This window comes from Nematolebias whitei, unplaced genomic scaffold (assembly GCF_014905685.2).
Source record: "Nematolebias whitei isolate Nwh7 unplaced genomic scaffold, NemWhi1 Nwh_scaf_5949, whole genome shotgun sequence".
NCBI classification, from domain to species: Eukaryota; Metazoa; Chordata; class Actinopteri; order Cyprinodontiformes; family Rivulidae; genus Nematolebias; species Nematolebias whitei.
This window is the reverse complement of record NW_023624494.1, coordinates 1-3,751: the sequence shown is the minus strand read 5'-3', so window position 1 is coordinate 3,751 and position 3,751 is coordinate 1. Positions and strand designations below refer to the sequence as shown.

General features: G+C 39.2%; 1 long non-coding RNA gene across 1 annotated transcript; it reads right to left on the bottom strand.

The window, feature by feature from the left end:
• Nucleotides 1-2,607: 2,607 nt before the first annotated feature.
• On the bottom strand, nt 2,608-3,729 carry LOC119429704. The gene is made up of 3 exons (XR_005187825.1): nt 3,641-3,729; nt 3,114-3,206; nt 2,608-2,746 (listed from the first exon to the last, which is right to left on the bottom strand). It is a non-coding gene; the product is annotated as an uncharacterized LOC119429704 (long non-coding RNA).
• Between the last annotated feature and the right edge of the window lie 22 nt (nt 3,730-3,751).

Here is a 3,751-nt window from a genome sequence, read left to right as displayed (position 1 = left end):
AAAACATTTATGGGGAAACCAAACACCCAATCTCAAGTCGTTCGTCTAAAAGACAACAGACAATTGAACCAAACTATATTTTACCATGTAAAGCTAACTTAAACCAAGTTAGGAATGGAAAAATTGTTTGGAATGCCCTTCTATAGGTATAAACCCCTATAGTTACCCTTTTCAGCATGTTCCACCCTTTAACTGGTAGCTATAGCTGTTCCCAATCATAATAGCTTACACACCAGGTACATATAGGTTAAGGCCTTATGTAAAATCCCCTTCATAAGCCCACCTTAAACCACATAATTGCATGACACATTGAACCAGAACGGCACCGACTGGACGCCATCCAGCGATGACCTTCGCTGGAGGAGACCTGCAATCCTGACGTTGGTCTCCACTCTTCATCCAGTGGCCGCATCTTCCGTTCAATCCAAGGGAACCCCTCTGTATGCTGATCAATCAACACCTCCATTCGTTGTGGATTTACCGTTGTGGATTATATGACTTTTTCCAATGGATTACAGACTCTGTTTCCAAGGGGTTAAAGCATTGCTACAATGGAATTACCAACAACATTATGGAATTACCATCAACACAATGGAATTACCAAAAACATTGTGGGATTACCTCCTTTGACTTTTGTTTTCCTTGCTGGATTACATCAAGCTCAAGGACATTCGAAGGCGTAAGTTCATGTTGGAATTCATCCCCATGGACAGGCGATGATTTCCAAAGGGGGGACTGTAGTGAACTAAGCCTCAGGTCAAATCCTGACCTTGAGGGCCTTCCTGGGACAAGAAATGTATTTCATTGATTTGAGTCCAGAAACACAAAATCAAGTCCACCCAGAGAATTTCTAAGTGTCCTGCACTGATCAATTGAAAGAACACTCTCTTTTTATTATCATTACTATTTTACAAATGTTTTGATAATCAAAGTGTGTTTAGTTCAAACCATTTTAAATGTTGAAGTGAACTACTCATTTTAAATCAACTGTGAAACAGTATTGTGATTTTCAATTCTCATTCAAAGTAGAAATCATTTTAATGTTTGTTACAAGAGTAATTATTCATTTTCTTGATCTTCTGTCTGAAATGAGCAAGTGTAAGTTGGTCAAAGGTCAAGTTTTGGTCAACTACAAGTTTACTGGAAAGAAATGTCATGTTTAACTTTATCAGGCAGATATGAGAGAATTGACTCCACAAAGTCTCGGGTTCTTCAAAACATTTTCTGTCTGTTCTTAAACAAACTTAATCTTTTTCCTTGACTTTTAATAACCTCTTACATCACTAAAACCACCTCCTGTTCGGTCGATCGACCAATCAGGAAGCTCTCAGAGGAACCGGAAGTGACCTCTTTAAAAGGTTCAACACTTCCTAGTTCCAGGAGAGTGCGGGAGAATGCTGGAATAGAGTTCCAGAGAGTGCAGAGTTCAGAATGCTGGAGAACAACGGCAACTAAGCTGAACGAGAGAAGTTCAGAGGAACTATGAAGAAGTCTGTTCTGGGATGATCTCACGACTCCAAACGGTTCCCTACTATCCTTACGGAGATGCTGGAAAGCGTTTGAAGAGAGCTCTACACCGAGGCCGAACTATCGTCTGCAAAGGTAAAAGAGTCGATCTTCAACCGCAAAGTGTACCGTTGGTTAAGCTGGGTCCAAAGGAGCGTGTTGTTCTGGTTATAACAGACAAATTCCCTCACCCATCTCTCTCAAGATAAACTTCACTTTCCCTCTTTAAAACTCTTCTATCCTGCCAGTAATTAATCCAGATATTTTCAGAAATGTCTGTTGGTTTAAAGTTGCAAGGGAAACCATGGCCGTATGGTTTTCTAGTTGTGAAGTTAATTAATTAAGCTGTTATTGTAATCAAATTGCCAAATTAATGTAAATGTTTGATGTTAAACTTTGATTCTGTTAATAAATGACCGCATTCATTTGATGGGTCAAAGAAAATTAACGTCTCACGTTACATTTAATTATTCAATGCACGATATTATTCAGTCCAGAAAAATAAATGAATCCGTTTAATTTATGAATATATCACAGATATATGTTCATCTACAATACCGTTCAACAGTTATTGTTTAGTGTACCCCCTGATCATCTGAGCTGCCAGTGCTATGTCAGCAGACTCTTCCTCCGGACTTCCTCTGTAAGCAACACGGAAAGCGGAAATGGCTAGCAGTAAGCCTTGGTTGTCGAAGCTGTACCCACGTAGGACATCTGGACTGCTCCCTGGTTCTGGCCTGTACTTCATGTGACACTTGCAGAGACTGAAGATGCATAAGTTGATCGAGTGTGGGCACAAAACACATGTTGGGAAGACTATGCCGCATCGAAGGAAGAGCAAGGAGGTCTGGAGCCATGTGGTGCAGAATGATGCTACGCAGGACTTCTCAGGTGGGCACTGGTGAGACCTCAGTGAGCCCTGTGGCACAGGCCCAAGTCTGGATGGTACCAGCTCCAAAGCTGAGAGACCATCTCTAGGATAAGTGCGATAAGTGGTTGGGACTCCAGCTGGTGTAGTTTTTCTCCCGATGCCAGGATGTCAGGATCTGGAAGTGGTCCAACAAACACACGAGTGACAGAATCACAATAAGTTTTGACAAAGGAAACATGGACATAAAAACATTAACCCAAAGGTTATACCTGTGAAAGCTCTGTAAAGCGTGGAGTGCAAACATCTTTTCACCACAGTTTTGGGCTTTCGCACCACCACCACCTCGCTGGCAGGTTCAGGATGGATTCCCTTTCAAGAAATAAACATAAAAATATGTCAAACTAATAAATAAATAAATGTAAAGAGACAAGTGAGCAATTTGGTAGGACACAGTGGGACAGATTTGAGAGTTAAGATTTTTACTTGCAAATATTACTAATTCATAGAGGTTGAAACTGCATTTATTCATTACCTACAAAAACAAACAATTCTAAACAAGTTAGGAGAGAAAAATATATTTGACCCAAGAAATATTGAGACTATGACAAATTTCACATGGCACTAATAATATACAGGTGGGAAAGTTATTACAGTTATTGTGATGAGAATCATAACCATCATATACTAAATAATATAACAGAAAAGAATGTGTTCCACTCTTATTTTATTGTTTTACCTGTGTTCTTTGTCTGTGCCTTCTTTGTAAATCTCTTGTGCGGGCCAGTACAGGAGGACCAGTTGGCAGCTGGAGTTGGGAGTAGTGTGCAGTCTGGTAAAAAAAAACAAAAGTACAACTACATGGTTACAAAAACCTTTACCAGCTGCACTTCTACAGAAATAAGCCAACATTTCTTTTTTCAACACCCAGTGAGATCTAAAATAGATCTGTTTTTAGCACACACACACATATATATAAATTAATACTTGTTATAACATATTTAGCTTTAAACAAGTAATAGATTGTAGATTGATTCACTTAACACATCACCTTACATACTGTATACACAGCACGCTACATACACTCATAAACATTTGTTTGGCACTAATGGAACCTCATAAAAATATAATTAAAAATTTTATATCATGTCTGTCTCAAACACTCCAAATAATGTAGCACACTAAATTAGGCTTCTTTATTATGATGTTTATGCGCTTCATATGTTGTAGCTAACGGTTAGCTTGCTAAGCTACGTCTTTTCTTACCTTGACAGCTGTGGATATTTTCTTCAAGGAAGAACTTTTATCCTTTCCAGTTTATTAGTTCGAGAATTCGCCGCTGCGATTTCCTCCTCAGCAGCGAAAGAAAAGGTTGGC